The sequence below is a fragment of the Nuphar pumila genome, chromosome 3, assembly GCF_984573655.1.
Source record: "Nuphar pumila chromosome 3, dmNupPumi1.hap1.1, whole genome shotgun sequence".
Classification (NCBI taxonomy): Eukaryota; Viridiplantae; Streptophyta; class Magnoliopsida; order Nymphaeales; family Nymphaeaceae; genus Nuphar; species Nuphar pumila.
This window is the reverse complement of record NC_143251.1, coordinates 112,317,389-112,330,076: the sequence shown is the minus strand read 5'-3', so window position 1 is coordinate 112,330,076 and position 12,688 is coordinate 112,317,389. Positions and strand designations below refer to the sequence as shown.

The 12,688-nt window shown below is 39.1% G+C and overlaps 1 non-coding gene across 1 annotated transcript; it reads right to left on the bottom strand.

Moving 5' to 3' along the window:
• Nucleotides 1-7,085: 7,085 nt before the first annotated feature.
• On the bottom strand, nt 7,086-7,188 carry LOC149843324 (small nucleolar RNA R71). Its single transcript, XR_016431198.1, has one exon. It is a non-coding gene; the product is annotated as a small nucleolar RNA R71 (small nucleolar RNA).
• Between the last annotated feature and the right edge of the window lie 5,500 nt (nt 7,189-12,688).

Below are 12,688 nucleotides of genomic sequence, written 5' to 3'. Positions count from 1 at the left end.
GAATGTTGTCTTGTGATGGGCTTGCGTTACATAAGTGATCGCTTAAATGATCTTTACGGGCTTGTTTGATGGCTTGTTCAGGATCGGATGAAATGAACAAACAAAGCGGACAGAACACTTGTTCGGCAACAATTGTACCAAGTTCAATGTTTGTTTAGAATATACAAGAGGTTGTGCTCCTTATGTTCAAGGTTTGTTTTGCGTTGTGCATGGACAGCATGAACACTCACGAATAATGGGTCGAATAACTTCGTTTTGGATTGTACAATTCGATCGGACCAACCATATGAGTATTTTAACATGTTTATTATGGATTTTAGCCCTTGATATGAATTTTGGATTTTATATAAAAACTAAAAAATATTTATAATTTGAGTAATTTGAGAAAAATAAGAATTAATATTTTTTTATATATAAATGCTTTAATCAATATCATATCGCATCTAATTATGAAAGTTTATCATAAAAATATTAAACCTTAAAATCAAATTAACTATAAAAAATCAAATTATCAAACTCTATTAAATCATAAAACCTTAAAATACAATAAAATAAATCATAAATAAACCAAAAAACTTAAACTATAAAAAAAATAAGTCATAAAATTAAATAAAAAAACCCTTAATTCTAACCCTAACCAAAGCAAATAAAAAAATCCCTAATAAAATACAAGAAAAAACCTAATCAAACTAACTATAAAAAACCTTAATTAAAAAATTTGATTTAAAGCCCTAATCATAAAAACCAAAGAAAAAAATTATAATCAAATCAAAGAAAACCCTAATCAAATTAATTATAAAATCCCTAATTTAAAAAATTTTATCCAAAGCCCTAATCCTAAAAAACTGAATAAAAGCCCCTAATTAAATTAACTACGATAAAAATATAAATACAAAAAACATAAATATATCATAAACCCCTAAAATGCAAGAAAATAATTCATAAATAAACCAAAAAATCCTAATATACAAGAAAAATAAACCATAAATAAACAAAAACCCCTAAACTACAAGAAAAATAAATCCCAAAATTAAACATAAAATGCCCAAATTCAAGCCCTAACCAAAGAAATTCAAAGAAAATCACCTTTATCAAATACAAGAAAATCCCTAATGAAATGAACTATAAGAAGCCTTAATTAAAGAAATTTAATTCAAAACCTAATCAAAGAGAGGAAGAAAAAGAAAGAAAGAAAGAAGAGAGAGAGGAACGATGAAGAAGTGGAAAAAAGAATAAGAGAGATAGAGCATAATGATAAAGAATGGGAAGAAAGAAAAAAAGGGAGAGAGAGAGAGAGAGAGAGTCAGGGATGGGAGGAGGAGGAGTAGAGACGGGAGGGGGCGAAATGAGAGGGAGTCGGGGGGTAATTATGCCATTCGCCATGTCCCTGTTCTTTTCATAATAGGTGGTCTTACAAAAATAACAATGAAAAATGGATGTGGCAGATTTGTTCCTCCGATCTGCCGCATCCAGTGTTTGATGGGCTCTGTGTCCCGCACAACCCTGACATCCCATGCGACACACAGGAAGCACCATCAAATGTACCATATATCACTACTAGTACTTCATGGTGGGAAGAGGGATATGAGGTTTTCCTTTTTTATAGGCAAGCTGAGGTTAGGCAGACCCCCACCAGTTATACAATATACCATTGGGTTTTGAACTTGCAATGTCCCAACAGAAGGTGTCTGTCTTTGCGCACATGATGATGCATAAATATCACATTTTATTAATATATTTTCACTGCATAAATGCATCATCTATAGGTTTAAAGCATACACTTAGGTGCATAATATGATTATAGAGCTTGGGTTCGAATTTCATTGAAATCAGACTTAAAACGAAGGAATTATGGCATTTACAGTGTAACGGGTCAATTATCGGATCCGATTTGAGAGATTTGGATCCAGACGCCCATTTGGACTTTGGATATGGACCAAATTACATGGATTTAACCCAACTCCAGCCCACTTAAGTTTTGTAAAAACATTTTCTAAAAAACCCCTGCAGAAAGAGGCGCCCAGTAAATATTTTTATTTTAAACCTGTTTTTGTAAAATAGCCAAAAGAAGCCAAATCGCCTAAAAGGAGAGGGGCGCCCATTCCAGCCCTGTCTTTGGCTATGTTTGGACGTCCCTTGCAGTGATTCTAACTCCAGCATCTTCTTCCCCTCCAGCCCTCCACGTTTTGGCCATTGAAGACCAGTCTATGCTTGATTTTCAAGCATATTTTCGATCTCTCTTGTGTCCTTTCCATTTCTTTCTTTCTCCTTGCTGTAGTTTCACCACTTTTCTGTATTTTTGCAGGTGTAGCAGAGGTGGAGACCATTAACCTTGTGCGGGAGTGCGAAACACACCAACAAGGTGAGCCGGCCCTACCTCCATCCGGCTTTCTACACCCTCCGATCGAGAATCGGCTCACATTCCATCGTCGGTGGATCTCCAACGTGTAGCAGCTGCAAAGGTGCTATTTTTTGGTGAAGACCAGCATTCTCGAACTGCGTAGGACGTCCATCTCCAGCCACGGTCCGCTCTTCTTCATCCCCCCAGTCGTCGGATCTTCCAAAAGGTAGGTCTTCTTCTTCCTTCTCTTCTAGCTAAAACCGAATTGGGTGTTGGTTTTCTTTTTATTTTATTTTCTGAGTGTTTCTTGTTTTCTTTTCATTTTCAACCTTAGGATAGAGTTCGTGCATAGGCCAGCACGCTAGATTAGGTTTTCTTTCATTGCTTACACATTTAATTGGTGTTTTTCCATCGTTTTTCCCTAAAAATATGTAAATCGGCTAGAGGCTTTTCTAGCCGATTTAGAGTTTTTGTTTCCAACGTGTTCTTGGGTCTGTTCTATTGTAAATCCAATTATAAAAGTCATTTTGATTCATCTTATTTGTGGATTCGATTGTGTCTTGTGTTGGTTTCCATTTTGAAAAAGAAAAAAAAAATCGGCTAGATTTATTCTAGCCGATCTTTGCATTTTAGTTAAATTCGTGTTTTTAGGTTAGCAAGTCGTGTGTTTTGCTGTTTGTTTTGCATGTTAACAGCAGCATAAAAGCATGTTAAGACATTTTATTATTTTAGGATTGGTCTAGAGAATCGTTTTTAGTATTTTGTATTTTTGGTGTTTTGGATCTATTGAAAAACAAAAAATTACAAAAGTCGATTTTTCATGTCTTTATGTTCTTAATAAATTCCAGCATAGTGTTGTTCATGTTTGCAATTGTGGAGTTAGGAGTTCTTTTCATTATATTTTAATTTAATTTCATCAAAATAGTGGTTCCTTAGTAAGTCATTTTTCTTTTTAGTTAAGTTTTTATTCTTTTAAAAAAAAATTTAGTCTTCTTCTTCCCCAAGGAGGGGCGGCAGCCATTAGAGCTCCCCTTGAGCTCTTGGTCGATTTTTTTAGTAATTCTTAATTACAATTAGGTAGGTGTAATTAGGTTGTCTAGGTTCAATGTATTAGAGTTTAGTGTCTTAGCCGTTTTTAGGGGTCATTTAAGTTAAGTTTTGGGGATTAGGTTAGTATTTAATCCTAGGAAATCGTTTTTCTATTTAAATTCCTTTATTCCCTAGGTAAAATTAATTATATTAGTTTAGAAAGTAGCACTTTTAGAAGTTGGCGATTTTTGAGAAGGGAGGTAATTAAGGCATTGAAATTTGGAAAGTTTTGGAAAAAGTAAGTTTTAAAAATCGTGTGGGGTATTTAAAGTAGGAATTAAGTCTAGATTGCTTTTTAATAGAGAGTTACGAATTGAGCTTTGAAAAGAGATTTTGAAAATCAATTGGATTTCCAAAGTGGGTGTGTATGGTTTCAAGAAAGACTTAATTGCATTTCATTTCTTGTTGGGAAGCCAAAATCGTGTATCTATCTAGGGTGGACGGTTTGACTTCTCCAAAAAGGAATTAATTTCAATTAAAGGCTTTCCCTCACCTTGGTTTTGGAAATTGCATTGATACACGTTTCTCAATTGGATTTAAAAGCTCATTAAGGTTGTAACTCCCCATTAGAAGGACGATTTTTGGACTTCTCCATTTCCAAAATTATCTTTGAATTTTTATTGGGTGCCTATCCTTCTAACCGACCTTAGTTGACTAAGTTAACCCTAGTCAAGCTTTAGTTCAACCCTTGAGTCTAGTCAAGACCGAGCCTAGGTCGAGTCTAAGACCAAGATCCAACCCTGGTCAAGCCTAGTCAAGTCAACAATAGTCCAAGTCGAGTCAACCTTGATCCGAGCCTATCTCACCCAACCTAACTCAAACCGAGCTTAGTTGACTAAGTCAACCCTAAACCGAGTTCAACCTAGTCTTAATAAGCCTAAGTCCAAGACCAAGACCAAGACCTAAGCCTAGCCAAGTCTTAGTTCAACCCATGGTGAGTCAAGACCGAACCTAGTTGAGTCAAACCTAACCCCTACTTACTCCAATTCGAGCCTAGTCAAAGGCCCAGACCTAACCTTAGTCTAAGTCAAACCTAATCTAGGTTAAACCAAGTTAACCCAACCCTATCCAAGTCAAACCGACTCCACCTAAGTCAACCGAACCTAGTTGACTAAGTTAACTCAAAACCGAACCCAATCTTAAGTCAACCGAACCCAACTAGTTAGGCCAAGCCTAGCCGAGTCCACATTAGTCCGAGTCGAGTCAAACATAGCTTGAGCCTACCTAATCCAAACCGAGTTCACCCAAACCAACCCGAACCTACCCAAGCCAAAACCAAGCTTAGTTGATTCAACCGAGTGAATCCTAACCCTAGCCTTTGTTCTTTAGTGCATTAATTTCATTTAGTCTTATTTATTTTGATTTTTATACTAATTTAGTTTAGTTATTTAATTTATTTTTCGTCCAAAGTGTGTGTGCGTATATCGTATTTGTTTTGTATGTGGGAAATGTGTTTTGTGATTGTTTGATTGGTAGTTAGATATTATTTAACTTAGTAGTAGGATTGCATTTTATTGTCTATCATAGCTGCATTTGCATCGTTATTTAACGTAGTTTTAGTCATAACTTGCTTAGCGTATTTTGTTTGTCGTGCATTTAGCGTATTTGTAATACTCATCTGCATATGCACTATGATACAATGTCATTTAGACTGCATTAGGTTTAATTTACGTTTTCTAGTGTTTAAATAGATTCATAAAGTGAATAGTGCACTCAAATAAAAACCCGATTTTTGCCCTGTCGCACCAGCATTTTTTTCTGTGCAAAAATTCTGTGTTTTCCAAAAAATTTTATTCTATTCACTTTATTGACGTGTTATTTGACTGCAGACAAAATTTCAGCTCTTTCGGAGTTGATTTGGTCTAATTTTTAAGTGTTTTGCGAAAACCGCTTTTTCTGGATTTCAAATTACAGGACTTTCGATATCCTGATTTTCCCCAGATTTGAAACGCTTATATCTAGAGTTCCAGATACTGGTTTTCCATTCTGTAAAAACTGTCAGTTTTCTTAATCTGTCAGTTGCAGAACAGAACAAATTTCGGGAAAATCGGACCTCGTTTGCCTTGTCAAACAGTGGTTTTCCGATAACCTGTCAGAAATCTATTTTACACTAGTTAGGGGCAGTTTTGTAATTTTCTTAGTTTCGGCATTTTAGGCCTGTTTTCAGTAGTTGATGCATTTTAGGATCTGCATCATCATCATACAGCATTAGTAGAACTAATTTAGTTAATTTTAGAATTAATTTAGTATTTTATTTAATTTTTGGTTGATAAGTAGCATTTGTTTTATCATTTTCGTAAAATTAGAATTAGTCTTAGTTATTGTTTGCATTGATAGAATAGAATACTAACTTTATTTTTTGTCTGCATTTTTAGGTTGAAAGCATATTTATTTTCCAGTGTTATTTTCCAAGTGCGAAGAACGAATAGTGGGCGAAAAGACGAAAATACCCTTGGTGTGGAGCAAAAGATTTAATTGCTTTTTCATTTTCCTTTTATTGATTAATTGTAGTTGTATTTACTTTATAGTTGTAAACTGATATTGTTAATTAATAAATCAATTTTTCTAGAAATACCTTAATTAATTCCTGTTCCCTGAGGATTCGTCCCGAACTTACCACTTTGTGGAAAGTCGGTTTTATATTTTTGGTTGACGATTTTCCAAAGTTTATTGCAAATACTTGTTTTAAAAAGATCATTTCAAAAGATCAACCAAATTTTGGCGCCGTTGTCGGGGAACGGCGAATTAATTACTTTATTTCTTAGAGTTTGATTTACTAATTTGTTTTAGTTAGTTAATTAGTTGTTTTCTTCTTAGTTAGTAGGATTAGTAAGTGAATATAGGAGTAACATAGTTAGTAAATATAGGATTCACGTACTGTTCTTTCTAGGATTCACTTAATTATCATTCTGCAAGGAGCAATTAGACAGGTGGGTTTTAGAAAAACATAGTTTGTGATTTCCTGTATTTATTTGTTTGTTTTAGCATTTTAGAATAATTTGCTTTATTATTTATTTATTTAGTTATAGAATATCTGACATAGCTAGATAGCATATCTGTTTGTTTTTAGTTACTATCATTTGTTTATTTACATTTTAGTACCTGTGTTAGTTTAGATTTAGAGTTAGGTCATTTTCTTACATCTGGTCTTAGTACCAGTGTATGCAGGGGCGACGAGGTCTAGGAACCCCATTACACCCATTTGTTGACAACCCAGAGAGAATTTTACATTCTCATCGAAGTTCGGCAACAATGGCTGACATGGATCATCCACCTCCACCCCCAGTTCATCCACGTCCTCTGCGGGAATACTTCATTCCCACAGACTATGTTCAGGCATCCTGCATTCGGAGACCCGATGTAGGAGCGCCGCATTATGAGATTAAGGCCAGCATTATTCAGATGCTTCCCTCCTTTTATGGCCTTAGTCATGAGGATCCCTATCGACATTTAGATGAATTTCTCGAAATCTGTTCTACTGTCAAGATACAGAATTTCGATGATGATGCTTTGAGGTTGACTCTATTCCCCTTTTCATTGAAGGACAAAGCTAAGTATTGGCTAAAGTCCTTAGATTCTGTAGAAATAGAGTCCTGGGATCAGTTGCAATAGGAGTTTCTTCAGAAATACTTTCCCATTGGTCGCACGAACCAATATCGTAGAGCAATCACTAGCTTTTCAGAGCTAGATGGTGAGCACTTTCATGAGACCTGGGAGAGAATGAAGGATCTCCTCAGGAAATGTCCACATCATCAGGTGCTGAAATGGCAACTGGTGCAGAGCTTCTATGATGGATTGTCTGACAAGAATCGTCAGATGATCGACTCTTCATGTGGAGGGACATTCATGCTGAAGAGCGAGGATGAAGCATGGAGGCTATTTGATACATTGGCCGAGAATTCACTCCACCATGCTTCGAGTTCTCATTCTGATAGAGCCACACCCAGCATTCAGAAGAAAGCTGGTGTTCTTGAGATTGGTCCATCTACTGCACTACAGTGCAAAGTAGACATGATTTCTCAGAAGCTGGACCAGCTTCTCTCAGGACCATCCAGTACACAGCAGGTGTGTACTCTTTGTGCCAGTCCGGCACACGAGATCACTGAGTGCCCTTCGGCAGCTCAGTACCCTGAATTTGTTCAAGAACAAGTTCAGGCAGCTCAGGGTTACGTCAGACCGCCGAATAACCCATTTTCATCGACATATAATTCGGGTTGGCGTAACCATCCCAATTTTTCATGGAAGACTCCACAGTCTTCTACGCAGATACCTACATCCTCTCAGCCAGTTCGGCAGCCATCTTTTACTCAGCCATTCCAAAGACCGAACTATTCTCAGTCTTCTTCTTCTTCAGTCACTCTCCCGATGCAGCAGGAGTCTGCTCCACAGACATCTTTTGAGGAGAGACTTCTTCAGGCATTCCAAGAGGTGAAAACCTCTAATCAGAATGCCTTCGAGAAGTGTAGCCAGATTTTGAGCTCGCATACGCAGTCCATTGCGAAGTTAGAGTCGCAAATGGGACAGTTAGCTGAGGCTATTAGTAGGAGACCTGAGGGTACATTGCTGAGTCAGGCTATCATGAACCCGAAGGGTAAGGACCAGATGACTGGAGGCCTATTTCATACTGAGACACAGCAGCAGGCAAAATCAGTTATGGCCTTGAGGAGTGGACGTGAGTATCACGTCGAGAGCAGAGAGCGAGAGAGTAGAGAGAGGATAGAGGAGCCAGAGACCATTGTTTCACCTACGTCGGCTCAACCATCATTATCATCCCCATCCTCATCTTCATCTTCATTATCTTCATCATCATCATCTTCATCCGCAGTGCAGAAGAAGGATAGGGGTGAGCCTTCTTGCAAAGAGGAGGAGCCAGCAGAGTATATTCCCCCACCACCCTATCCCAAAGCATTAGAGTCTCTTGGATATAGAGGGAAGCAAGGTGCGAAGATCTAGGACATGCTTGACATCTTCAAGCATGTGCAAATCAACCTACCTTTGCTCGATGCGATTCAGCAGGTGCCGGCATATGCCAAATTCCTGAAGGAGCTATGTACGCAGAAGAGGAAATCTAGAGAGCGAGTTCCTAACAGGGTCCATCTGACTGAGCAGGTGAGTTCAGTACTTCAGCATCAGACACCACCAAAGCTCAAGGACCCTGGAGCCCCTATCATTGCTTGTACTATAGGTAACATCCGGATAGAACGCGCATTACTCGATCTTGGAGCAAGCGTGAACATTCTGCCCGGGTATTTCTTTGATTCTTTCGGGCTAGGAGAGATGAGATCGACTCCGATTACCCTTCAACTGGCAGATCGTTCTGTCAAGGTACCGAGAGGTGTCTTGGAGGACGTGCTAGTTAAGGTGGATGACTTTTATTTTCCAGTCGATTTCATTATTCTTGATATGGAAGGAATAGATAGCCAGCACCAGACTCCGATTATTTTAGGCAGACCATTCTTGGCGACGGCCAATGCGTGCATCAACTGTAGGACCGGAGCCATGGATCTCTCATTCGGCAATAGGAAGGTAAAGCTGAATATTTTCAATGCCGCGATGGGACCAGCAGGAGACATGGACTGCTTTCATGTAGATATTGCTCATGAGTTAGTGGAAGAGCAGCCCGAGTTGTATATTACTGAGGATTCTTTAGATCTATACCATATAGAGAAGAATAGTAGTGTAGATAGTGTAGATGTGTCTAGAGTGTCGTCAGAGAGACCACCTTGGGGAGATGTCAGAGAGCCTCTTCCACCACTTGCGGAGACCCCCGCCAAATCGTCGATCGAGTCACCTCCGAAACTTGAGCTGAAGCCCTTACCAGATTCACTCAAGTATGCTTATCTCGGAGATGATAAGACTCTGCCTGTGATCATCTCATCCTTACTCACTGAGGAGCAGGAGCAGAGATTGCTGACTATTCTTCGAGAGCACAAGGCAGCGATTGGCTGGGGAGTTGCTGATCTGAAGGGGATTGATCCTTCATTCTACATGCATAGAATCCATTGTGATGAGGAAGTCAAGCCATTTAGGGATATGCAGAGAAGGCTAAATCCCAACATGAAAGAAGTGGTGAAGAAAGAGGTGGTGAAGTGGTTGGATGCCAGAATCATTTATCCTATTTCTGATAGCCAGTGGGTCAGCCCGATTCAGGTTGTGCCGAAGAAGTCAGGACTCACTGTGGTTGAGAACGAGAAGGGTGAGAGAATTCCGATGAGAACCACCACAGGATGGCGAGTCTCCATCGATTATAGGAAGCTGAATGTGGCAACTAGGAAAGATCATTTCCCATTGCCATTCATTGATCAGATCTTAGAGAGACTCGCAGGGCAGAGCTACTATTGCTTTCTAGATGGATATTCAGGATACAATCAGGTAGCTGTCCATCCTGACGACCAGGAGAAGGCCACGTTTACATGTCCTTATGGCACCTTCGCGTTTAGACGTATGCCGTTTGGGCTCTGTAATGCCCCGACCACTTTTCAGAGGTGCATGCTTGCTATCTTCTCGGACATGATTGATGATGTGATGGAAGTTTTTATGGACGACTTTTCAGTGTATGGCTCTTCTTTTGAAGATTGCCTCCAAAAACTTACTCGAGTACTGAGTAGGTGTGCGGAGACAAATCTCATTTTGAGTTGGGAAAAGAGCCATTTTATGGTCCAGGAGGGGATTGTGCTCGGACACATTGTGTCCAAGCGTGGCATTGAGGTTGACAGAGCGAAGGTGGAATCCATTTCCCGTTTGACTCCACCCACCTCTGTGAGGCAGATTCGATCATTTTTAGGGCATGCGGGTTTTTATAGGCGGTTCATAAAAGATTTCAGTAAAATCTCTCGATCGCTATGTACGTTACTGGAGAAAGACCAGCCCTTTGTTTTTGGTGAGGATTGTATGAAGGCCTTTGAGATTCTCAAAGAGGCCTTGATTACTGTGCCCATTTTGAGACCTCCAGATTGGAATCTCTCATTTGAGATTATGTGCGATGCGTCTGATTACGCTATGGGGGCCATTTTAGGACAACACATTGATAGGAAGCCCTATGTGATCTACTATGCGAGTAGAACTCTGTCTGATGCTCAAATGAATTATACTACGACAGAGAAGGAGCTACTTGCAGTAGTTTTTGCATTGGATAAATTCAGATCCTATTTACTCGGTTCGAAGGTGGTTGTCTATTCTGACCATGCTGCATTGAAATATTTGTTGAATAAGAAAGACACCAAACCAAGATTGATTCGTTGGGTCCTACTACTATAGGAGTTTGATCTCGAGATTCGAGATAAGAAGGGAAGCGAGAATGTAGTAGCAGACCATCTTTCCAGACTGATCGTAGAGACCACGCAGGATTAGAGGCCGATCAGTGATTCTTTCCCCGACGAGCAGATCATGTCAGTCAGTACACCGCAGTTACCTTGGTTTGCAGATATTGTAAACTATTTGGTTTTGAGGCAGATACCTGAGCATTGGAACAAGAATGAGCGTGAGAGATTCCTATCTCAGGTGAGGCACTATTATTGGGATGAACCAGAGTTGTTCAAATACTGTGCAGACCAGATCATTAGGAGATGTGTTCCGGAGGAGGAGTACCAGTCCATTCTGAATTTTTCCCATTCATTAGCCTGTGGAGGGCATTTTAGCAGTAGGAAGACGGCTGCAAAGGCTTTGCAGTCAGGATTTTATTGGCCCACACTCCACAGGGATGCTCATGAGTTCTGTAGGCGATGCCTTCGATGTCAGCAGATTGGGAACATGTCCAAGAGGGACATGATGCCCTTGCTTCCGATTTTGATAGTCGAGATTTTTGATGTTTGGGGCATTGATTTCATGGGACCATTTCCGCCTTCATTCGGAAATTTATACATTCTGGTGGCGGTTGATTATGTGTCCAAGTGGGTCGAGGCTGTGGCAACCAAGACCAATGATCACAGAGTAGTGCTTAAGTTCATTAAGCACAACATTTTCAGTCATTTTGGTGTGCCACGTGCGATGATTAGCGATGGTGGCAAGCATTTTAGGAATGTACAGATAGCTTCTCTGTTGAGAAGATATTCTGTCAATCATAGATTCACCACTCCATATCATCCGCAGACTAGTGGACAGGTTGAAGTGTCCAATAGGGAGATTAAGCGAATTTTAGAAAAGATAGTTCGCCCGGATCGCAAGGATTGGTCCCAGCGCTTAGATGATGCACTTTGGGCATATAGAACTGCATTCAAGACTCCCATTGGTATGTCCCCGTATCGCCTTGTATTCGGGAAAGCATGCCATCTTCCTGTCGAGCTAGAGCATAGAGCGTACTGGGCTATCAAGAAATTGAATTTTGACCTTACCCAGGCTGGCAAAGAGAGAGCATTGCAGCTCTCAGAATTAGAGGAACTCAGGAATGATGCGTATGAGAATGCCAAATTATACAAAGCTCGCACGAAAGCATTTCATGATAAGCATATTGTCAGGAAAGTGTTTGAGCCAGATCAGAAAGTGTGGCTATATAATTCTCGTTTGCATTTATTCCTAGGGAAGTTACGATCGAGATGGACAGGTCCTTACATTGTGAAAGAAGTATTTCCCCATGGAGCAGTAACATTATTCGATCCTATGACCCAAGGTACATTCAAGGTGAATGGGCAAAGATTGAAGCCCTTTATTTCAGATGCCCTGCAGGATGGTGAGTGTGAGATAGTGCATCTCACGAAGGCATGAGGATTCAACCAGAGGGATGTATCATATGTATATTAGTTTGTTTGTCATTTCAGTATTTTTTTTATTCATTATTTCATATTTGCTAACTTTTGGTTTTGATATATGCAGGATGAATTTAACACTTAGTGTATCAGTTACCAGGTACAGAGCAGAGCGTTCAAAGAATTCAAAGATCAGATGAAATTCAACTTCAGAAGCTCAAGAGCAGATCAGGTTGTATCTATCTTTTCTCCCATATTCTATTGTCCTTTAGTATGCATGTGCATTGTATTGTAATATATTTTGTATGCCACTAGGGACAGTGTCATTCAAGCATGGGGGTGGTGGTTTAGATGCATGCACATAAAAATTTCAATTTTTTTTTTATAACTGGTAATCAAAGTAGGCAATTGAGAATAAGTTGTAGCATATATGATTGTTTTTGGCATAATCTAATAGTTTATAAATTTTTAAGCCCCATAAATTTTTTTTTTCTGAACTGAGTCAAATAGAGTAGTTATTTATGAGAAAATTCAAAGAAAAGAAAGTATTTGATTGTTAAAAATTTCTGAATCACTT